Raw genomic sequence first — 24,659 nt, 5'->3', positions numbered from 1 at the left:
CTTTATTCCTGTTGCTTTTTTATTTACACTTTCTTTTCGTTATCGCTATTCTTTTTTTCATCATTTTTTATCCCTGATTTTTTTTATTCATGCTGACTTGATATATTTAATTGACTTAGAAAAACACTTTTGTATTTAAGAATCAGTGAGGCTGTCGCTAAACCCCTAAACCCCGTAGTGCGAATAGTCTCTCCTGAGCTGAATAAAACAGTTGACTGATTGAATGAAAAGAGGAATCGTCCTCTGGTTGAAGGTGTTAATGTGATATAATCCTGCTTATACCCAGTCCCTTCTTACTCCCACTTACTGATCATCATCATCATCATCATCGTATTAGTAGTCACATCTGCATTTTTTCATGAGTATATTTCTGTCCTACCTCTCGTCTGCCCTCACTCCCCTCTTCACTTTCAACTCAACTCTGTCCTTAGCCTCTGCTGTCTATTAACTTCTTCATTTCTCCTTCCTGTACCCCCATCCTACAGTCGTTTCATTCTCACTTATCTCCTTCGCTCATAGGACGTGTTTTGTACTTTATTCTTGCTACTGCTTGACTTATTTTATTTTATGAGTTAATTTTGGTGAAGGGATTAGGTATAGTTTCATTTACACCTTCCTTGCTAGACATCAAATTGAAGAAAATCGTCTGGAGGTAACAAGGATATAGTAAAGTTACGTCCTATGGCCACACTTCATTCTCTTTCCTGTGCATTCCATCTCACCACATTCCACTTTTTTTAAACGTAGTATGCAGTTTCTTTTTCATTCCACTTTCACACCGTCGTCATCCTCCACAGGCATCCATACCCACCTTTTGTCATGCCTGCCTTCTAAAAAATTTTCTGATCTTACGCGTAACTCCTGTTCCATTCTCTTTTATCTCACCTATTTTTTTCTTATCCTGAATAATCCTCTTCATTAATGGTTATCGTTAATGTTACTCATCGCTTTCAATACAGTCCGCTTCCTTGCCATCCCTCGTATTCATTTGTAGGAAAAAAATTAACTCCATAATTCTCCTTTTCTCCAACCCCACCACAATTTCCTTTCGTCCTCCATCTCACAAAAACCTCTTCCCTCCGTCTAAGGCTTTTGTTTCCCTTTCCATTCACCCTTCCATACAGTCCGCCCCTTAACAACCCCATTCACTGCCCCTCACTACTTTCCACAGTCTTTCCTGCCCCTCTGTCCGTCACACCCTGCCGCTCCACTCCTATAGATTTACTCCCGCACCTATTCACCTACTCCACCGACCCATTGACTTTACTCCAGTACTTAATACACCTAACTCTCTCAGGCTTCTTTGATGCACTCTCAGTTGAATATGTCCGTTTAATATAAGCTGAAAATAAATACTGGAGCTGAACTTACCGTGAGAGGGTTAGTGGCGAAAGTAACTACACTCTCAGGCTACAATAACTCACTCAGATGCATAAAATCGTGTGTGTTTGCAAGAATAGAATACTAAAGGTTTACATGTGCACTCGTTTTCTTATCTCACGCCACCTATCACCACACCCGCCATACGAATACATCTCTTTTTCCACCATCCATTTAACTCCTTCGGAACAGTTACGTCGTTTTATGTTTTATTTGTGGTACTTCCTGGTATGCTATTCAGTTCTAGAGTGCTTCCTGGTAGTGGAAAGATTAAGGAAGGCTGTATCTAGTCTCCATAAAAAAATAATAATAGTAACAATAATTACAATAATAATAATAATAATAATAATCTCTGCAGAACTCAACAAAATCGTCTGGATATAGCAAGAATAGAATGAAAACTATATAATAGGGATGAATTGTATACTATTAATCCAAGCATTTATCCCATGTATTTCCCTCCCTTCATCCTACTCACTTCCCTCGAGACTGGTCACCATTCCACTCTTCCTGCCACTCCGCTTCTCCAACACAACCTCTTCTCCCACTGTTTCATCCACTCATTTCACTCCATACACCCATCACACTCACTTCTACTCTACTCCACCTTCCCACTCCTCATCGCCCTTACTCCCCTCCATCCCACCTCTCTGTCACATTCACTTGCCTTCATTCCATCATCCCACCCACCTGTTTAGGCCTCCATCCCACCCACTCCTCTCCAGACCATACCACCATCCCACCCACTCCTCTCCAGACCATACCACCATCCCACCCACTCTTCTTCTGACCATACCACCATCCCACCCACTCCTCTCCAGACCATTCGACCATCCCACCCACTCCTCTTCAGACTATACCACCATCTTACCCATTCTTCTCCAGACCATACTACCATCCTACCCACTCCTCTCCAGACCATACCACCATCCCACCCACTCCTCTCCAGACCATCCCACTCGCTGGCCTCTCCAACTATTCAGCAGGGAGGTAGGCAAACAAGAGAGGGCTAAAACTTGACAACCGCACAGCTGCACAAACACGCCCTGTCTCGAGGCATCCGGGCAGAAGGGGGGGGAGGGAGGGGGGTGAACAAAGATGCCTTGTGTCCTACGGGGAAGTTTGGACAGAGGACACCGTCTGAGGACCAGGGACAATGGATTAGCCGGAAAAGAAGATAAACTGAGGCGATTTCGAGAGGAAGCCGTAATTACCACTTCATCGCTTTTCTTATAAACCGCGTATTATGTGTTTTTTTTAACCTTTTATGTATCATGGGCACAAGACATCCTGTGCCAGTTGCTGCAGTTACCATTGATATTTAAAAAAGAAAATATGAAATTGCTACCATAATTATGCATATGGTACCCTGTCCTTGTATATGGTGTTGGGCTGTGATGTAGCTGAGAACGGAGACAAACTTACATTATTTTTGAGTGCTTATTTCGTTTAGATTATTTTTTATATTTGTCATTCTGCTTCTAGTGTATTATATAAAGGGATACCCATCTAGATTTTTTTTATATATTTGCCATTGTACGTTTGGTATATTAAATAGAGGTATACCCATGCCCGTCACGGACCTACAGGAACTGTTTTTAAGTTTCTGTGTTTATATATCTGTACTGCACTTGATTTAGAGAAGTATTGAAAATCAGTGAAATGCTTGTGTAATTGAAACTAGTGCTAGAAACGAGAGAGAGAGAGAGAGAGAGAGAGAGAGAGAGAGAGAGAGAGAGAGAGAGAGAAACAGTAAAAGAGGAGAAATGGGGGCTGATAGTGAAATCCCGCAGACTAACACCGTAGAATTTCACCCATGGTTTGTTGTGCTATTTTTTTTTTTTTTTTTTTTTCCCCACAGCTTCCGAGGTGTGTAGGGCGAGGACTGGCGAATTAGGGTCGTGCTGGTTCACTGGTTTACGACCTCGGTTCAGGGTGGTGTAGAGGAGGTGGTGGAGAGGTGTAGAGGTGGTGTGGTGTAGCGTGAAGCTTTTCCTGGCGTTATTCCTTTTTAGCTTGAGGTAGTTATGTTGGAATGGTTAACGTATATCTGGGAACGAATTTATTGGTTTATGTGTTATTATTATTATTATTATTATTTTATTATTTACTGCAGCTGCTACTAATGCTACTACTACTATTACAACTACTACTGCTACTACTACTAATAATAACTAATAATAATAATAAGGCTACTATTATTTTTATTTATTGTTACTTAGTATTCCACAATCTGTAATTCTTATTTCTGCTATTGTTTGCAATGTTAAGCCCAATAGCACAGTGACAGTATCCATTTTATTCGGGATTGTGTTTGTGTGTTTGTATGTGTGTGTGTGTGTGTGTGAGAGAGAGAGAGAGAGAGAAAGAGAGAGAGAGAGAGAGGTGGGGAGAATCAGAAACCACAACCATTGTTTTACTGAAATATTGCCTGCTACCCAAGGATTCGCTGACGAACGATGTGAATCCGCAGAAAACGGCTGAAATAAACCGTATTGACAACCACAGAATAAATGTTCCCGTCGCTACTACGTTTATCGTCGGTATTAGTAGTGTTCTAATACAGCACTTGTGTACCCAGTGGACTGCAGGCTGAAGTTGCTCATCTCCCGCAGTCCACAATCCTCCTCTCAGGGCGTAGAGAGGGAGTTAAAGGATGTTTATGTAGCTGGGCGGAGGAGGTGCATGGTAATATTGGTGCCACCGCATGAAGGCTCACTTGTCCAAATACAGATGTAACCTCCATAGACGTCATCACTAATAGACGTCCTTACTAACTTGTGTGATGTCTGATGGCAACAAGAATAAAATACTAAATAACGTTATTGCAAGGAGTTAACAGGAGCTAGTGTGTGGAATTTGTGTAGTTCTCCGAGAAATATATTGCCCGCGTGTATTCATAGGGTCAGATTAGCCGCCACAAGCCCTGCCCACGCCTGCACGCTGCTTGGATGTGTAATTGCTCTACGCTTCTTTGTATTCAGTCTTTATCTTTGGTCTGTCGTTAGAAGCTTTCATTCATCTTCGTCCTTTTTCTGCCTTCATACATCTTCCACTCATTCTTTGTTCTACCTTCTATTATTCCTTTTTATTCGTGGTTTAAGTATATTTCCTTCTCTCTCTACTGCACTTTGTTTGGTCGTTACCGCTAGTCTTGCTTTATCGTTGCCCTTACCTCAGCTTCTGTCTCACCCTGTCCTCAACTTTACTTTCACCCTGAGTCAACTGATACCGTTATCCCTACACTCTGCTTCAACTTTTACTTAGTCCTGCTTCACTATCCTTCAACCATACCTTGTCCTACCTCGTCCTACTTACCTTGACCCTGCCCGATCCTTACTTACTCGTACACCCTACTTAAACCACACCACTCTGCTTCTCCCTGCCGCACACTTACTTCCACTCTATCTCAGCAAGAGCCACGCTACAGTATGCCGTCCCTCCACCCTACCACAACCTTCCACAAGCTAATTCGTACCTCTATCTTATCTCACCCTGCCTCCGCCATACTTCCAACCAGCCTCATCCAAGTTCAGTCTTGCCTCCACCTTGCCTCAGCTGTACCTCACCCTGCCTCAGTCATATCTCCACCCTGCTCGAGTCTGCTGCACCCTTTTTCACTCTCACCTCTATCCTGCCTCACCTAACCTAATCCGTGCCTCCGCGCCTCACCCTGGCTTAACTATATTTCCAACCTGCCTCACCCTTACCTCCAACTTGCCCTCCCCTTCCTCAGCCTCACCTCCACCCTTTCTCACCCTGCCTCAGCCTTTCATTCACCCTGTCTCACCCAGCCTTAGCCTCACCTCCACCCTGTCTCACCGAGCTTTGGTCTCACTTCCACCCTGCCTCACACTACCTCCACCCTGCCCTCAGCCTCACTTCCACCCTGCCTCACCTTGCCTTGCCCAATCCTGGCGGCGCCCCGTGACCGTAAATCTGTGGTGTTTATTTGGGTTCAATAGATTAGGGCGGGGTGTTTGACCTGACCCCGGGTTATCGCCCCGCTTGTCAGGCCCCGCCGCGATTACACGTCTGCTCAGCCCACCACTTGGCAGGCGGGGCGCATGGGGTTGTGTGTGTGTGTGTGTGTGTGTGAGAGAGAGAGAGAGAGAGAGAGAGAGAGAGAGAGAGAGAGAGAGAGAGAGAGAGAGAGAGAGATGCAAGTAAGTAGGAAAGGCAACGACCAGGAGAGGGAAGGAGCATACGAAGGGAATGTGGGAGAATAGAAAGGGAGTAAGGAAACAAACAGAGGGGTGGAGAGATTTTGAAGGGGTGGAGAAGATAATGAGGAGGAAGGACAACGGAGAATATGGGGGATCGGGGAAAGGAAAAAGTAGATGCAGGAAAAGTGGATGTTTGAGAGGAAGAAGGAAAGGCGGACGATCGCGGGGAAAAGGGGAGGACCGGAAGGAGGGGGTGGGAAGGATGAGAGGGAGAAATGCCAGTGAAGATTCAGCAAAAGATCTGAGGAAGGAAGAGGTAGATGGAAGAGTATTTGGGTGTTAGAGATGAGGATGGGGAGGAGGGAGGATATGGAGAGCAAGGAGGAGGAGGGAGAACTGGGGAAAGGAGAGAAGGAGTGAGGAAGGGGGGATATGTGAATGTGGAAACGCAAGGTGGTTGTAAATAAAGTAGATAAAGAGGAGTGAGGATCATTGTAAGTTGGGTTGGTGTAGAAATGAGTCGAAGGGGAGGATGGAAAATGGGGGATAGTTATGGATTGGAGAATGTGAAAAGGGAGCAGTTGTAGTAATAGAAGTAGCAATAGTACCGGTAGTAGTACTAGTAGTTCTTGTTGTTGTTGTTGTTGTCTTCCACTGGCTCATAGGGACGTGAACTTGATGTACGACAAATATCTGGCCACTTCAGCCGGATACTCCCTGATTTACCTTGCTGATGGTATGTTGAAGAATTGTATCAAATGCGAGAATGTGTTTCTTGATGTGAGTACGGAAGGAACTTAGTAGGAGAATGGGCAGGTGGAATGGGTATGAGTGGAGTAAGATGGAGCGAGTGAGGGCTGGGAGAAAAGACGGAATTATGAAAAAGAATGAAGACTAGAATGGAGGTAGGAAAGAAAGTTGATGGGAAAAGATGAGAAAGGAGAAGAGTGAGAGGACGATACATTGCGAATTGTAGAGAGAAGAGACCCGCAGGAGAGTTATGGAGCCAGAGAGAGAAATGGAGGAACAGGAGGAAGCAAATGTGAGGGAAAATGGAAAGGTAGGAAAAGGAAGAGAAGATAACGAAAAACGAACGAGGAGGAGGAAGAAACGTTATAAAGAAAAAGAATGTGAAAGAGAAAGGAAAGAGTCGGAGGCGAAATGTGGAGAGAAAAGGAAAAAGGGAAGAGTAATAGGGATGACGCAGAAAACGATAAGGAAGAGACAGGAGGAGAAATTTAAGTAACTTTAGCGACGATAAAGCAAAAAGTAGATGGAAAAGAGAAAGTCATATGTATAATAAAAAATGCATGGAAAGCGTAAAGATAAGGCTGAAAAAATCGGCTGGGCGAAGTTAGGTAACTCTTGAGAAACTGATGGGGATAGAATTGTGAATCAAATCGACGCTGCAGTACTAAAAATATTAAATGAAGAAAATATGGCAAAAGCTAATCATTAGGAACAAAGCAGTGACAAATATTGGACCATCATCGGACAATAAGCACTGCAAGAGGAAAATACATATGTAAGAATGAGGATCGGAATGAGAGAGGGAACCTGCAAGGGAAAATGGAGATTGAGAAAATACGATGTGATTATGAATGTTATAGTTAGTAATAAGAACGTGAAAAGTCTTACGTGATAAATAGTGCATGCGAAGAAAATCCAAAGATAATGATGAAAGAAAGGGGGTGGATGTGAGAGGTGGTGTCTGGGAGGGAGAATAGAGAGGGGGGAATAAGAGGAAGCTGTGAACGAGTGTGGGGTGAAAGATCGGAGTGAGAAAACGATTCGGAAGGGCGAGACAGGAAATTGGAAAGTCGTAAAAATGGCGTGAAGTGGTTCCGTAACGATTTATGCCAGGTTTTCCAGTGATCATACTTTTCCTTATTTTATCGCGCTTCTGAGAGATTGCCTTTCTTTTCCTCTACACGTGAACACAATCTGAGCTAATCTTTTGTCTGTTTTTTGTTATTATGTTTGCTTTTCTACGATGATATGAATCGTTTTATAGACTTTTTAAACGCTTTTCAGACTACTACACTTACCGGCTTTTCGTTTGGACAGATTGTTATGCTTATCTTACAAGTGTTTTTATGTATGTGGAATTTGTCTCTTATTTAAGCCAAATGTTTGTTCCTCACACCTGTGGATTTTCGTTTTCTGCTTTAGCTCTCCCAAATGGTACATAATGTTTTGTATATATTTTAATTTGTGAAGCAATATTGGGCGGCACATACACTCAAATTGATCGTACTTAATTCTTTGCTCTTTTTCATGCATTTTAAGAATCTCCAACTTTATGTATCAGTAGGGAATATTAATGCCAAAAAACAGAAGCCTTTTGCACGCTCACGTATCGAAACATACACACGGTAGGGGAAAAAAGGGGGTATTGGTCAGATCAAAATATGGTACAGTGTAATGCATTTGGAACCGCACGGCATTAAGTCTGCCATTCTCTGCACCTCCATTTACCTTCCACGACTAAAACCATTCCCTGTCACTCCAGAAAGAACCACTGTTTTCCAGACTAATCATTTGATGTGTGAGGATCTTTTTTCCTTTTTCTTTAATGCGACGTATGGACCAGGTAATGAGGATAATATCCAGAATAGACTGGGATAAATTAGGAAGGTAAATGAAAAGAACTAACCATAAAATATTAATGAGGAGTAACCGAAAGTAAATGAAGCTTTTATGTGCGTGTTTCGTTCTAGAGAAGACATTTGATAAGTCAGAACGGAGAAAATTATTAAGATTTTATGTTTATGTGGCCTGAGAAATTAATTGCAAAGTATATGAATGACAGTAATTTAGGAAGTGTGATTAACTCTTTGTCAGGTAAGGAATGAGCCATGGTCGTTATCTCTTAGGCTTCATAAAACCCACTCGCGGCTGTTGACGAACTTGGTTATCATATTCAGAGTTGCACAAGACATTTTATTGAATTGAACTTTAACATTCAAGGGTTTAAAAGCTACCTCCGCTTAGCCTTTCACCACACCAGACGCGTTGAACCAGTATATTCAGACTAACACACAATGCATTTTAGTTAGCTGAAACAAATTTTAAGAGTCAAAAAGTTAATTTATCTTTGTATCTTGTTTTCGAGACGACTGATTGGGGATCGTTCCTCTGTATAGTTTGCGGATGATAAGTGGTGCCAATTTAAGCACGTAATATATCTTTCAGCTGTTTGTAAAGGAGTGATTATTTCATCGGCCGACTTAAAACACTTCATACTCTGTTATTTACTGAAAATACGACCATGCAGTTGGACTTTGTTCGGAGCCTTCAACATAAAACTCCCATTCGTTTTTCCAGTGAACAAAGAGACATACAAAAGAGAAAACATAATGTCCTTGTCTTTCAATGTCTGAGACAGTATATAATACAGTTGCGCCTTTCAACACTGAATAAAAGTATACGTTGTCTCTAACTGCCTTTCGCCTATCCTCTCGAGGGGGGATAATCTCGTGTTTTTCATATTTTTTGCCATTTTATCATTGGTGTTGATTAAGTAAGTGGATTAATTGTAGTGCCTGTATTTCCATTCTGGTAATACTTAGGTGGGAGCTGTAGAGAGAGCTTTTCATATTTCATAGGATTCAAGTAAAACCTTTAATGGAGTAAGTGGTTGTGTGTGTGTGTGTGTGTGTGTGTGTGTGTGTGTGTGTGCGCGTGTGCGCGTGTGTGTGTGTGCGCGCGCGCGCTAAATGCCAGTAAAAGCATTTGTGTGGCGTGTTTTTCAGTTTTTTCAGCATTTTAAGAGTGCAGTCCATCCAAATATAAATGCTTTTCCATTCTACAAAACAATTTACATATCCGTGCGTAAGTTGATGGAGGAAGTGCGTTAATGAAGCACTTACCCCTCTCAGCCTACGGAACCATCAACCAATGCTAATAGTGTTTTGGTCGTTTTGTAAGTGGCTGTGGAGACTTCGTAATACCTCTTTCTTAGTGGTTTATTATACATATTGCACCTTGTAGTTCTCTTTTATGTTATTTGTATATTTACAGTATCGACAGTTTGCAAGTTGCGTAGAATAGGATTAAAGTGGTGCAGAATTAATCGGTGAGGATGGGTTGCTACGAATATGCCACCTAGAATATAGGCGATGGATGGACACACAAACAGACATAATGAACTTCCATTACCACATTCACTCTTATTTCCATGCCTGTGGTGTGATGAAGGAACAGATCAGATATGTGTCCTGGTTATCATTTCTCACTCTTTTAGTACTGTTGGATATGCACGTGTACAGGCGTAATGAACACCCATTAACGCATTCACCTCCATTTTTTCGCGTCTCGGTATCGTAATGGAGGAACGAATCAGATCTGTTCCAGGCATCATTATTATTTCTCACTCTTTCAGGCAGCGTCCATCAGCGTGGTGTGAAAAAGGTGATGATTCTTATGTGAGAGAGTGAAAGGTTAGCTGTGAGCCGAAGCGAAACAGACTCAGGCAGCTCTCTCTCTCTCTAAACTTTTACCACATATCTTTTGCCCCGTGATGGACACCCCTCACACACACGCACACCCGGCAAATGATAAACAGCAACACCGCCACTCTCTGCACCGTGTTTGATGCTGCCGTATGGATAGATGGAAGGACGGGGTTTGGTAGATAGATCTGTTGAAAGAGAGGACACACAAACTGCTCCTCGTTTGGTTCTGGTGTATGGATAGATAGACGGACTGGATTTGGTAGACTTGCTGGAGAGAGAGATTAAGAGAGAGAGAGAGAGAGAGAGAGAGAGGGATGGTTATGGAAGTGTACCATTTTCACCACACTTCCTTGTTTATGTATATGAATAGACAGAAGGACTGGCTCGGGTAGATAGACTGAGAGAGAGGGAGACAGCTATACCGACTGGAATGGACACAGAAGAAATGACTGGACAGTTCAGATGGCATCTTTTTGTAGTAAGGAGGATCCAGTCGCCTTCAAAACTCATATCGCCAACAGAAGGTAGTCAGTAGTACGATCCGGTCATGTCAGAATTCTTAGATTATATTCGAAAGATTGGAGGGCACGTAGGCGAAAGAGACGAACTGAGGTAGAGTGTTCCAGAGTTTATTGAGAATTTGCTGTTAACTTGTGCATTGGAGAGTAAGACGGAAAATATTTGTGTGAAGACAGACGCATTGATTAATTGATGTTGATTAATACGTATGTGATAAGGATAGAATACACAAAACAACATAGTACAGAAGGAGTTATATATAGGTCTAGTTATAAAGATTGGATAGGTAGGTAGTTTATGGATAGGTAGGTAGATTGTGGATAGGTAGGTAGAAAGTGGATAGATAGGTAGATTATGGATAGATAGGTAGATTGTGGATAGGTAGGTAGATTGTGGATAGGTCGGTAGACTGTGGACAGGTAGGTAGACTGTGTGAGTACCGTAGTGTCTATTTAACCCATGAGTCCGGCGACGTCCTTTCTCGTTTATTTTTGCCGCCACAATACGGTTTTATTCACCTTAAAAGCTGTCGTACTGAAAGGGTATAGTCAGATTATAGAAATCCCCTCCAGTTCCAAAAAACCTCTCCTGAGCTGAGTAAAATCGTCTGGAGATAGCAAAAATGAAAAATGTCATGATTTTTTTTTTAAAGTCCCATTAGTACAAGAAATGTTTCCTAATTAAAGTAAAAATCGTTTGGTTGTAACAAGATAATAACATCGTCGTACAAAATAGGCTAACATAAATATTTCTCTTGTTACAAATAGTTTACGGTAGTGATTAGATAGGCAGATTACGTATAGCACCAAAGAATAATAATAATGAATAGCTAGACGTAGATAATGTGTGAATCTATTATTTGTACTGCAGGTTCTGGGCACGTGTCAGAATAGCACCGAGTCTTTTTATCTCCATTAGAGGCGCTGCATTTAATCCCAATCCAAAAAGAGTAGCCCTGATTATATTTATGGTAGTGTATTAACAGTGATTATATTTTGACGTCAGAGTAATGGTAATGTAGCGTATAACAGTAGATTATTATTTTATTTATTATTTATTAATTGGCTGCTTTATCCCATGTTGTTGCGTCATATATACTTTCTATGTATACTGTTTAAATGTTTCCATGGCAACCATTGTCATCACTACCAAGCCTTATTTATGCGTCGACTGATTATCACAACCCAGGAAGCTGTTACAACCATCTTTTTCATTTAAATCGAACCCGGGGATGTGTTTTTGGTTTTTCCTTGCCATCTCAGGACGATTTAATTCAGCTCATGACAGACTTTCTTTCCACCAATTCACCACCACCCTCTTCTAATGACCACCATTTCATCCCCTCCTTCCATCATATACTGTCATCTTCCCTTCTCCCTTCCTGTTCACTACCATTCCATACCCTGTTTCCTTTCATATACAGTATTCCATTCACTTGGCCATCACCCACACCATCTCACCACTCCACCCCGTCTCTCTTTTTCCCATTCTCCTCACCATTCCATCCCCTCCTTCCTACCACAATCTCTCCTCTCTTCACCAGCAAACCACACACTTACCACTCACCCCTCCTTCTTCCCCTCCCTTTCCCCGTCCCCTTCACATACTCATCTCCCTTCACCACCACCACCCGACCTCCCACCTTCTCACCACACACACCTCGCTCTCCCTCTCCTCACCACCGCCACCATCAAAACTTTTCCCCTCCCCAGCCAAAAGAATTAATAATCGGATTAACGCCCTTCTGTTTCTCTCGAATTTTAATTAAAGACGAAAAACTGAGTATAAGATTTTGCGAGTCAAATCTCTCGCCGCGTGTGGGTGTCAGCGGGAGGAATATAGATTTTATCAAGAGGGCGCCTTGGAATTTATAAATTAATTGAGTTGATTACTATTATTATTAGCTTTTGTTATAGTTCTTATTGATAATGTTAAATGTAATAGATGATGTGGTGTTGCAGTTGTTAGTATTATTGTTATTTTCTATTAGTTATTATTGCTCGTATTAAAGAGTACATTAATTTTGTGTGGCCGTAGAATTTGTCGAAGCTGTGTCATCTTTTTTGTTTCTATTAAGAGTTTCATGTTTTTCTTGTGCCGGTCTGTCATAAAGTTTTTGGTATTTTGTGGTATATTCAGGGTATGTGTTCATTTGCTTATGGTCTTAAATCTTTTAATATGATTTATACTTTTTGTGTGGAGGATGAGTAAAAAAAAAAAGAAAAGAAAAGAAAAAAAAATGTGACGTTTTGATACAGTGGCACTTTTTGTACATTATCATGAGATCTGTCCTTTGGTCTTTCATTCTGTGTCGGTTATTGAGAAGTGAATTGCTTCTTACCTAGCGTATTTGTTACTTAAGCTTTATGAAAATTACTTATAAAAGAAATCCCTCCTCCACTTTAATTTACCACGCTAATATCAGGCACGTTCATCAAAAACCATATGCCCATTTGTGTGTATAATATTAGACTAAATTGGTGGAAGTTAATTTACCTCGGTGTAGTATTAGAAATGTTAGGTAAATGTGTAAAGCAGGTGTAGAGTGGCTTTAGTAAGAAAGATGACCAGTATTATCAAGGCTTTAATAAGAAACGAAAAACTGAATATGGAGACTGGCAGGGGACTACATACTGTAGAGGAGTCTAGTGTCCACAGTAATTTGTCGGTGAGGCTTTGATATGGCCAGATGTGAGAAGCCAGGAGTAGAGGCAGTGGAAATGAGACTTATGGAATATGTGTAGATTATATAGAAACAAAGATTCGTGATGGATAGTGAGTAAAGAATTAAAAAAGTACAAGAATGTGCTTGAATGTTACGTACTTAAAGAGAAAACGAGTGTAAGTGGAATGGTGAAAATTATATACTGTAGATGAAAAAGTTTGAAAGAGGGAGACATGGCAGCCAGATAAGGTGGATGAATATGGTAAATTTGTATGCGAGAAAGCGAGGTACAGAAGATCAAGAAGCTAAAAAAAAAAAAATCAAGAGCTGCATTCTTTTATAACTGGATCGTCAACGGCCTGGCTCTAACCCACAAGTGTATCTGAAGTACACCAGCTAAAAAATTATCCTGCATCCCTGGGCGCGGTGAGTTTTGAAATGATTTGTAGACGTGAAACCATGTTCATTTTGAAGTGTTGGAAATTTGGATTCTTGGTTCATGTTCCATAATGTATCACTCCACAGGGTGCATAATAATTTGTTAGTGTACTTCTAATAGTAATTGGTTAAAATAAATGTGCGTATGGTTTTAACGTAAGGTGAAGCCAAGATTTCGAAGGCTCTGATTTTGTGTGAATGGTTATGTGGTCTGTTTTACTGGGCATGCATTTTGGTGGTTCTTTCTTTTAATTCTTTTTCTTTGTTTGTGGTTCGTGCCTCTGAATATGAAATGATGATGATGGTGATCGTGGTGATTGTGGCTGTGGTGATCGTAATAGTAATGATTATGCTTCTCACATTACTGCCATCCAAAGCGAGTGACGGCGATGATAGTGGTAATACTCCTCATAGTAATCCCGGCCCAATCGAATCTGCAGTAGATAGCACCACGATGCACCATACTTGCCTGTAAACCACTAAGGTAACAGTCACTTTAAGTCTCGCTCCACTTGACCACATAAGACCCCCTGAAATATGCAAGCCTCTGTGTCCGGCCGTAATCACGCCCTGCGCAAGTTACGACCTCGGTAAATATTAAGAGTTGTCGCTTGTCCGCCCGTAGTTAGCACGAGCAGTGGGGAGGAGGCTGGGGAAGGGTTGGGGAAGGCAGGGGGAGAGGGTATAGTTATGTGACATGGGGTTGGAGGGGAGGGGGTTAAATGATTTGGGAGGAAGGAAAGGGGCGCTGGGACTTCGGTAAATAGTAAGAGATGTTGCTTGTGTTCAGATAAATAGCACAGGTGGCAGGGAAGAGGCTGGGGATGGGGGAGAGGGTCTAGTTATGTGACACTGGGTTGAGTGGAGGAGAGTTGGGGGGGGGGGATAGTTAAGTGGGTTGGGAGACGGAGACTGAGAGGGTTTCGGGAGATGGTGGGAAATTTATGTGTCGTGGGGTGACAAGGTTTTGACTCGCCTCCTTGGGTTAATTTCAGTGTCTCAGAAAAAGAAAAAAAAAAGACAGAGAGAGAGAGAGAGAGAGTATACATCATTTACAGTCAGTTTCAGCTTCTATTCTTGGTCATACATGTAGAAATAAGACTCAGATTGTGTGAATAAGAATGATTGTCTGTCTTATATTGAGGGTAATTAAGGTACCAAATTATTTAAAGCATGTAGTGTTATTGAGAGGATTTGTTACAACTTTCGTCTGTTGAGGAAACTTGAAGCTCCTTTTAAGAGGTATTCGTTTTTCATTACCAGTATTTAAAGACTTTTTTTTTTTTTTATCGCCAGGTATTTTTATTCGTTGAAGACCTTCCATTTAGACTTTAACACACACACACACACACACACACACACACACACACACACACACACACACACACACACAGAAACTTCCGAACGCTAATGAAAAAACGTCTCTTACATCAAGCTCAAGATATCCTTCATAATTCCAAGAGTAACTTTCTCGTCACGGTTTATTTTCCCTTTTTTCCATCTAGGATAGTTTTTGTCTCCCAAGATTCATGGGCATTTTTTTTATTTAACATTTTCGTTCCAAAGACTTTCTGTTCTTGGTTTATTTTTATATTAATAATTTTCTTGTGTGTGAAAATTCTTGGACCTTTTTATTTATTTATTTTTTTATTTGCTTTTTGTGGCTGATATTTTTCTTTATATTTTTCTGTTAAGAGAATTTTTCGTGTTCTAAGGTTAATCAGTCTTTTAATTTAGCCATTTTTGTTCCGAAAATTATTATTTTTTTCATTTTCAGTCAAGATTACTTTGGTCTCGTAAGGTTCATGGGTCTATACTTCTTATCTTTTTGTGTGCGTAAGATTATTTTCCTGTTTCGTTATGTTTTTCTGTCAAGAGTACTCTTTGTCTCCTAAGATTGATGGGCTTTTTTTTGTGTGTGTCCGTTTTTGTGCTAAAATTCGCCCCCCACCCCCTGTTTTTTTCCACCTCTTCCATCAAGAATGCTTTTGTCTCCTTAGGTTCATTGGCCTTTTTATTTCACTTCTTTTTCTACCTTTTTTTTTTTTTCACATTTTCCATGAAGAGTACTTTTTGTCATCTAAGATTCATGAGCCTGTTTCTTTTTTTTTTTTTCTTCTTTTTTTTTTCACTTTTCTTCTTTTTGTCCCCCAAGATTCATGGGTCGTGCCGCACTTGGTGAAATGAACCCACGGCCGGCCAGTCTTCACGAGGGGGTCCGGGAAAATTAGTCTTGTCCGCGGAATCCCTTGAAATACGAGTTTGTGTTATCCTCGAGGAAGTTGTAACAAGGTGGGGCGAGAGGGTGGCTTCGGAGGAGGAGGGGGAGGGGGCCCTGGAGGAGGACTTGTCGGGGTTCGGTAGTTTGGATGGACTCGTGTGGGTGGGATTCTGTGGGTGGGATTTGTTGGTATCACGGTGGTACGATTATGAGGTAGGGACTGCGTGGGTGAGTGGGGATAGGTGGGACCCTGTGAGTGGGAGTAGGTGGTGGTGTATGGGTGGGAGTGGGTGAGATATTGTAGGTGTTATTGAGTGGGATTTTATAGGTATAGCTGGAAGTGGTTTAGATTGTGTAGGTGGGATTGTCTAAGAATGAGATTGTCTTTAGAGGAGTACAGAGGAAGAAAACGCCATTAGACCAATACATCCTTTCAAGACAGGTTATTGCTATGTAAGCCGTGACTATGGTATCTATTCTATGAGCCTAAGATACAGATAATAGTCTTTACATAAGGTTGGAGTTGTAGCTGAGGCATGTGGGTAGGTGGTGATGTGAGCGGATGTAAGGATAGTAAATAGGTGCAGGATTCTGATGGATGGTGAATAGGAGAGAACGAGAGACATTGTGTAAGTGATATTGGTGTTTTGGTAGGTGTCTGTAAGCTCATGTGGATGTGAGTTAGGTGGGTAGTTAGTGATGTAGATGGTTAAGCGAGCGAATTATAAGTTTGATATACAGTAGATAGCCTAGTAGGTAAAAGTTAATCAGGTGCTTACAGGACTGGATAATTATGACAGCTGATGTTAGTTGGTGGAAGAGGATGTAAGTGAAATTGGATTGATACGTGTCTAAAACCGTACATATAAATAGATGTGAACAAATCGCTTTTGGGTGTAGGGTGTAACTCAGTATCATCATTGCGAGACAGTATCATAGGTGAACGTATATAAGAGTAATTATACATTAAAGAAGGTGTATGTAAGACGTATGTAAGTTGCTGGACTACACATTGAAATTAAGCACCTAGTGGAGGGATGGGAAAGTGTCTGGCTGTGTATATATAAGGTTTTGGTAAATGTGAGGATAAAAGTGAAGTACAGTGGTTGAATACCGGTGCTGGGAGAATTGATGGGGGTGAAGGAATGAGTGAGTATGGTGAGTATGGTTCCATGGGTATTTGAAAGATTGGTGACAGTGGGTCTTTGACTTATTGGATTGATGTGTGTGTGTGTGTGTGTGTGTGTGTGTGTGTGTGTGTGTGTGTGTGTGTGTGTGTGTGTGTGTGTGTGTGTGTGTGTATAATTAATTGGATTATTTTTTTTAGGGGGTGCTCATAAACAAAAGTCAGGAAAGATATTTATTAATTGGGGAAATTGAGCGTATGTATATGGATCTGTCACAAAGCTAATGAAGAATATAAAGAGTGATATATAGATGGTTGTGGGTGGGTGAAATTGGTGCTGTTCAGTGGAAACAAGTGGATAGGTGTGAATGGATGTGTATGGTTGGCCTGCTGGTAGGCGGTGGGCAGTTGCAAGGAGTTACGAACCCACCTTGATCCTTGGCTAATTAGAGGGAATCCTTACCTGTACCGGTGGTCCTTCTCCACCCCCTAGTGCACCCGCAAGAAATATACCCTAGTTAGGACTGGTCAATTTGGGCAAAAGTTTTTACCCTTGAAAACTCATACATTAGCCCCCTCCCCCCCTTTCTCTCTCTCTCTCTCTCAAATATATATATATATATATATATATATATATATATATATATATATATATATATATATATATATATATTGCAGACAATAAATAATATAAATTATACTGCGAAACCATCCCGCTAGGTACCATATTCCTTTAATGTTTTGTTTCAGTGTTGTAAGCGCATGATGTAAGGTCAGCCATGTGTGTTTTTAACATAAAATATATAATAATTAATTTCACCAGTTAGAACAATCCATTTAGTGTAGCTTTGTGCATGTTACATTCCTTCCTGTTCGGTAGGCTCATTTTCGTATATTTGCCACACATTTGGGTCATTTTCATATACATATGTTTGCAACACATTGGGCTCATTTTCATATATTTGCTACACATTTTGTATACGTGGAATGCAGAGAGGGTAAAGCTGTATTATGAATCACCTGAACTTTTAAACCTTAATGTATGCTCAGCTGAATTTTCTTTCCCCTGAAATAATGCCAGATTAATGAAGACATATTACTTTGCCAAACGTCTTTAGTGCCCCCTTTGGAAATATATCTTCCCCTTTCGTCTCTCTGTTCCTCTCTTCCCTCCTTTCTTCACTCCTCCATCGTCTCTGTTCTCGTATATTTGTATTCGTTTCTTGTTTCTTATTTTACGTTCAGTTCCTTTTCTTTGGCTGCTTTTCTTAATTGTTTTCTGTTATCACTCTCATCCATATTACCTTTCTTTCATTTCCTCCTCTTCCATCTCTTTTGTACTTTTTAAAAAATTCTTTTCCTCTCCCTTTTGTTTCTCCCGTCTTTTTTTTTTTTTTCCCAGCCCATCTCCCACTTCCTCCTTTTACACCTCCTCTGTATTTTTTGTTTTGCTTTCCTCTTACTTTTTTTTCTCACGTCTCCTGCTTCTTTTTTTTTCATTTTTCTTCTTTTCTCATCTCTTTTCTTTTCCATTTATTGCATGTTTTCTTTGTTTCTCACGTGTCTTGCTTCTTTGTTTTTTTTTTCTTTTTTCTTTTCTCTTCCATTTTCTTTTTCCCATATTGCTTGTTTTCTCTCCCTTCCCCCCCCCCTCACCATCTTTTCTCCCTTCCACTCATCTTTCTCTTCGATCCAACACCCATACCTCCCATCACATTAAACCAAAACTCTATGCACTTCAGAACTCGTCCCCCTTTTCAAGAAACAGAAATGAAAGTGAAGGAAAAATGGGTTTTATACACTCTTCATCCTTCCATAATACACAAAAACCATGTACTTTCCACAACCCCTCCCCTTTCTGAAAAACAAAAATGAAAACGACGAAAAAACGGGTATTATAAAGTTCCATGCCGAAGAGGAAGGGAAGGGAAGAGGGAGGAAGGGAGGGAGGGGAAGGGTAAGGGAGAGAGGAGGGAGGGGAAGGGTAAGGGAGAGAGGAGGGAGAAAGGTGGGAGGGAGGGAGGAAGGATGCAGGCTGTTGGAGGTGGAGGGGAGGGAGGAAGATAAGGGGGAGGGTACGGAAGGGAGGTTGGCTGGAAGGAGAGAGGGAGGGGATCAGGGTGTGGGAGGTGGAGGTATAGGGGGAGGCAGGGGACTGGGAGGGAGGGGGTCGGCTGGAAGTATGGCACCCTGGAGGCTTGGATGAGGAAGGACCTGGACTGCAACAAGGGCTATAGGTCATTATTATTCCGGGAGGTGTACCAGGGCTGCCTCGTTTGCTGCACCCCCTCCCCCCTCCCCATTGCCTTTCCCCCCTCCCCCCTCCCTTCCCCCACTCCCCCCTCCTTACCCTCTCTTCCTACTCCAGTTCTTATCTCTGGTCTTGCTGCTGTGTTTGCTAGTGTTCTTAGTCTGCTGTGCTCTTGTTTTTAACTCGTTTGCTGTTTGATCTGTTGAATCTTGGCCTCCCTCCTGCTGCTGTACTTTAGGATGTGTCTGCACTTTTTGCTGCTGCTGATGTGCTGTTTCTGCTGCTGATCTTGTATCCTCTGCTCCTGTTTTTGGTTGTGCTATTGTTTTATTTGGAGGACCTTGGATCTTGCTCCATTCTTTCGTGCTCAAGTTGTGTCTTCTGCTGTTCTCTTGTTTTTAGTCCTTTGTTGCTGTTTAAGCTAGTAAATTTTGATCTACTCTTTTCTGTTGCACCTTTGCTTTTATTTTCTGTTGCTACTGCTGGATACTGTGCTGCTGCTTACTTCCCTTCCTTATATTTTTGTATTTCTTTGCTCATCGTTCTGTTTCACTTTGATACCACTGTTTGGCTGCTAGTGCTGTGCTTCTCTAAACTTTGCAGTTGCTGTAGGCTGTCACTGCTGTTACTTGTGACTTGTGTGCTGTTTTTTGCTCTTTTGTGCCCTGACCATGGCGTTCCACAGTCTTTGTGGTGGTGGTTCTAATCGTCTGTAGTTGCACTTTGGCTTCTCTGGTGTTGTTGTGTCTCCTGGTCATTTTTTTTTTTTTCACCTTTTGTAATACCCCCACCATGTTGTTGACTTTGCCTCTGTTGTACATTATGCTTTCTGGATGCTCTTGCTACTATTCCTATTTCACTTTTCTTGTCCCCTTTCTCTTCTCATTTCTTTGTTCTTTGTATCTCTCACCTTTTCTTTGCTCTTCGTATGTAATTTTCTTCCATGTCTTTCGTGATATTCCTGTTCCTCTTGCTTCTCTCCTCCATCTCCCTGTTTTGTCTTCCGTATTCTTGTTGTCTTCTCGTAACTGTACGTTTGCCTTGTTCCTTCTAGTAATTCGGTTCAGATGCCTTGTAACTCTGCTCTGGTTCTGATCTTGAATTCTGTTGGCTGTGTTTCGGAGTTGACTTTTATTTAGTCATTTCTCTCTCTCTTTCTCTGTGTGTGTGTGTGTGTGTGTGTGTGTGTGTGTGTGTGTGTGTGTGTGTGTGTGTGTGTGTGTGTGTGTGTGTGCCTGCTGCAGTCTCCATTTTCACATTTTGTTTTCTCAGCATTCCTCCTGCTTTTTTACCTCCCAAATGTGTTATCTTTATACGTTCTCTTTATTTTTTATTTTTTCATATAAATCATCCCATATCGACTTCTTTCTTCACGTTTTTCTCTCACTTTCATTCATATCATTTCTCACTTTGTTTCCCTCCTCTTTCCTCACTCTCCTCTCGCCTCCTCCCAACTCTTTCGTCTTAATTTCTTCTGCTTTTCCTTAACTTTGTTCACCTAATCTCTCCCCTTTCTAACGTCTGTATTATATTGTTAATTTTCCCCCTTTCCCCTTCTGTTTATCTCTTCCCTCACTACTCTGTTCTCCCTCTGTCTCACTTGTCCCTCTCGTCCCTCACGCACAGCCTCCTCTCTCTCTTCTCTCTTCGTTTCTGTCTTCCCTTTCTCGCTCTCCACGCAGTCTCTCCTTCCTTCTCTCCGTCTTCGTCTTCCGTACCTCTCTGCTCCTACTTCCCTTCCTTAACATGCTCCTCCCTCCTCGCTTGCACTCTCTCCCTTTCTATTCTCCCTGTCTCCCTATTCTCTCTCCCATGCACTCTCTGCTCCCACTTCCCATCCCCAACTTTCTCTTCCCTCTCTCCTCCCCTTGCACTATCTCCCCACCCTTTCTCCCTCTTTCTGCCCTCTCTCCCACTCGCATCTCAGTTCACTCTGCCTCCCTTTCTCCCCACACTTCTCCCCTCTTCCCATTTCTTCCCACCCCCCTCCTCTCTCTCTCTCTCTCTCTCTCTCTCTCTCTCTCTCTCTCTCTCTCTCTCTCACACACACACACACACACACACACACACACACACACCTCCCAAGCCTCATAAACTGGGCTATTGAATACTGGCTGACAAATTGGCTTCCAAGTGGCACCGTGACTTATGTGTGCCACCCTATTTACCCCACCTTGGCTGTGGCATTATGTTTGTTTTTATTTATTATACTTTTTTATATCCCATTTAACGTTGATTCTCTCTCTCTCTCTCTCTCTCTCTCTCTCTCTCTCTCTCTCTCTCTCTCTCTCTCTCTCTCTCTCTCTCTCTCTCTCCCTGTGTGTGTGTTTGTGTGTGTGTGTTTGTCAAAGTATGCCTAATTTTTATAACAGTAGTCATCATACATAACCAATATAACCTACACATACCTTTTAAAATGTCAACTTTATGTCATCTAATTGATCCCTGCGGTGTCTAAGTCCTCCATTAATTCCCTCGTTTTCAGAACTCCAAAAACAAATTCTGGGAACTTATAATCTCTCGCCTATAATCGGCCTCCTTCCCCTTCCCTCATTCTTCCTCTGTAGTCCCACCCAACCCCACTTTACCCCTTTAATCCGGAAACGCATTATCTCATCCTTCCGCCAGACGATTTTACTCAGCTTAGGAAAGGCGTCTTGTATTTAAGATGCTTTTTCTAACCAGGTGTGTATTTTCCCAGGCTCTTTTTCCTGATCCACCCTTGTCCTTTGGTCTTATCCCTGATCTAACCCCGAACGGCCCCCTATCCTTCTGAAATATTCCTTCCTTTGCTCTCATTTCCCTTTCCCCTCACTCGATCTTCCTTTCCATATCCTCTCATTACCCAAATATACTAAACGTTGTTCCCAGATCCAACTTTGTCTTTTCCACATGTCTACCCTGATCTTGCTTGCTTCCCAGTTACCCTGTTCTGAAATATTCCTTCAACTCTCCTAATCCCCCACCCACTCCCAGTCTTCCTATCCACACACACACACACACACACACACACACACACACACACACACACACGAGATTCTCAGATCCAAGTCCCCCTTTCCCAATGTCCTCCTCACATCTTCATTCCCATGTCACCCATTATGTATATCCTCCCTCATCACAAATCTCCATGTCTCCCCTAAGTCCCTTATTTTCAGGTTTCTCTTTCCCTTTCTTGTCTCCATTTCAGATATCTCCCTCCCTCTCTGTTCTCGCTCTTTGATCTCCCTTTCTGCTGCCTCCTACTCCCATATCTCACACTTCAGGCCTCTCATTTTTGTTCTTCCTCTGTCACTGTCTTCTCCCTCTCTCCGTGGTGTCACCCTCCCACTCAACTAGTTCTCTCCTCTCTCCGTTGTCTCTTCCTCACAGCTGTCTCTCCCCCTCTCTGCTGTCTCACCCTCACTGCAGTTTCACTCCATCTTCGCAGTCTCTCCCTCTCTTGTCTTCTATTTCTTAGTTGTCTTCCTCTGATCTCTCCCTCTGTGCTGTCTCTTCCATGTGGTGACTCACACCTGTTATTCCTTGTGTTTTCCTGTTCGTTCCCTCCCAGATCCCTCTCTCCCAATGTCTAAGGCTCTCCCGTCCCAGTCCTCCTCATTGCTGTGCCCTTTTCATCTCTCCTCTAGTTCTTCCCATTCATTCGTTCTTCCTCCCAGTCTTCTCCCACCCTTATCTGTCTCCCAGTATGTCACCTCTCGTCTAGTTCTTTCCCCTCTCCCTGTTTCTCCTTGATCTCTCTCTCTCTCTCTCTTCCACCCTACTGTCTCCCTCTCTCCTCCCAGTACCCCTAGTAGTGTCCCCCTGCATGAACGAGGCCAGTGCACGCCAGCCAATACTCTGTTATTGTGGAGTGCCCCCTTCACTCACGCTTAATTGCCCACTACACTCTCACCGCTCTAAAGTGACTGTTTGGGCAGGGGGAGAGAGAGGGAGAAGGAGGGAGAGAGTCTTTTCGCTTTAAGTGTAATGTGAGGAAGGTGTGAGGTGCTTTTAAAACGAGGGGATCCGAGTGTGTGGGGGTGGGGGAGTATGGTGTGTGTGTGTGTGTGTGTGTGTGTGTGTGTGTGTGTGTGTGAATAGAGCGATTTTGACGTACAGGCAACACCAAGAAACATGACAAGTAGATTGTTATTATCTCCTGGACTGACAGATAACCGAATACTTTGACAGTTTTCTTTTTTCTCGTGTAAATTATTTTCAGGTCCTCGCCTCCTCACACCAGTGTATCTTTCTCGTTTTTCTCGTCTTATGGCAAACTTTACTCGTTTCCACCTCCACCCTCCTTCTCAGTGGTGTTTTCTCCCCTTCCTTGTGAACATCCTGCTTCCCTCTCATTTTCCCTTCCTCCTCTCCTCCCTCTTTTCCTTTCTTATCTTTCTTCCCTCTTCCTTTCTTCACATTTTCCCTTCCTCTTGCTGTTCTTTCTTTCCACTTCCTCACTTCACCTCTTCCCCTCCCTGTGCTCTTCTTTCTCTCCCTCTCCTCATCCTTTATTTTGCCTCTTCCCTGCCTATTGCTTCCATATTCTCTTTTCAGTATTCCTCTCTCGTTGTTTCCTCATTCTTTCTTCCCCTCTTTCCCTTTGCCACCCATTACGTCATTATTTCTCTCGTATATATCCCCATTGCTCCTTCCTCCTCCTCTCTATCATATTCTCTCGCCATTGTTTCCTCCATACTTCCGTGTTCCTCCTCCTTTGCTTTATTTCCCTCTCCCCCTTTCATTGCATCAACTTTCTTCCCGTTTCACTCCCATTTCTTTCTCACATTCCTCATCCTGTCATTGCTTTCTCCTCTGATTCCTCTTCTTTTCACACTGTTCCGCCCTCTTTCCCTCCAAATGCTTCTTTACACTCTGTTTTCAAGTTTTCCCTCCCTCTTTCTCACTTCTCGCACCCTCTTTCTTTGCTTCAACTTCCATGTTCTTTCTCTGCTACTGTTTCCTCTCCCTCTCCCTCCCACAGTATTTTTTTCCTCTCAGTCTTACAGCAGATTCAGATTGTTCTCTCCTTCTCTCCCTCCTTCCCTTCCTCTCCCTGCACTTCCTCCTCAAATAGCGTTACTCCTCCCTCACCCTCCCTTGTCATGCTTGTTCAACTAATACCACGCCTCCCCCGCTCCCTACTCCATCTCCCCACTCCCTCTCCCCTCTCCCCACTCCCTCTCCCCCCTCCCCAATATGAATTCTCAGGTCTATTCCCACTCCCTCTCCCAGCATATGCCTCCCACTCTCTTCACTCTTCCTTTCCTCACTCTGTCCTCTCTCCCATTTCACTCTTCCATCTTCCCTCTTCATTTCGCCCCCCTAATTCTTCCATCTCTTCCATCTTCTTCCTGTTCACTCTCTCTTCCTGCTTCCATCATATTTTTTCTCTCTCATCACACACACACACACACACACACACACACACACACACACACACACACACACACA

The 24,659-nt window shown here is 42.4% G+C and overlaps 1 protein-coding gene across 1 annotated transcript in view; it reads left to right on the top strand.

The window, feature by feature from the left end:
• LOC145417325 (GTPase-activating Rap/Ran-GAP domain-like protein 3) overlaps nt 1–24,659 on the top strand; it is a 750,816-nt gene that overhangs the window by 486,418 nt on the left and 239,739 nt on the right. The gene's annotated exons all lie outside the window — the stretch shown is intronic.

Source organism: Coenobita brevimanus, chromosome 110, assembly GCF_032717465.1.
Source record: "Coenobita brevimanus isolate Jiangsu-jjx chromosome 110, ASM3271746v2, whole genome shotgun sequence".
Lineage (NCBI taxonomy): Eukaryota > Metazoa > Arthropoda > Malacostraca > Decapoda > Coenobitidae > Coenobita > Coenobita brevimanus.
The sequence above is the reverse complement of the archived record's forward strand: the minus strand, read 5'-3'. Positions and strand labels throughout refer to the sequence as shown.